Consider the following 226-nt stretch of genomic DNA (forward strand, 5'->3'; position numbering starts at 1 on the left):
TAATCTTTTATTTCTTTGGTACAGGGTCTCACAACACAGTGGGACTCATAGTGGTGCTCCTGCCTCAGCTTCCCCAATGCTGGGATTACAGGTGTGCGCTACCATGCCAGGTTCTGGGGCATGCATGTTATGGGGTACCGGGGATCAAACCCAGGTCCTTGTACTTGCCATGCAGGTACTTAGACTGCCAAGCTATCTCCCCAGCCTCAGTTATCAATCCAGTCAG

The sequence above is a fragment of the Octodon degus genome, unplaced genomic scaffold, assembly GCF_000260255.1.
Source record: "Octodon degus isolate 3935 unplaced genomic scaffold, OctDeg1.0 scaffold00009, whole genome shotgun sequence".
Taxonomy (NCBI): Eukaryota; Metazoa; Chordata; class Mammalia; order Rodentia; family Octodontidae; genus Octodon; species Octodon degus.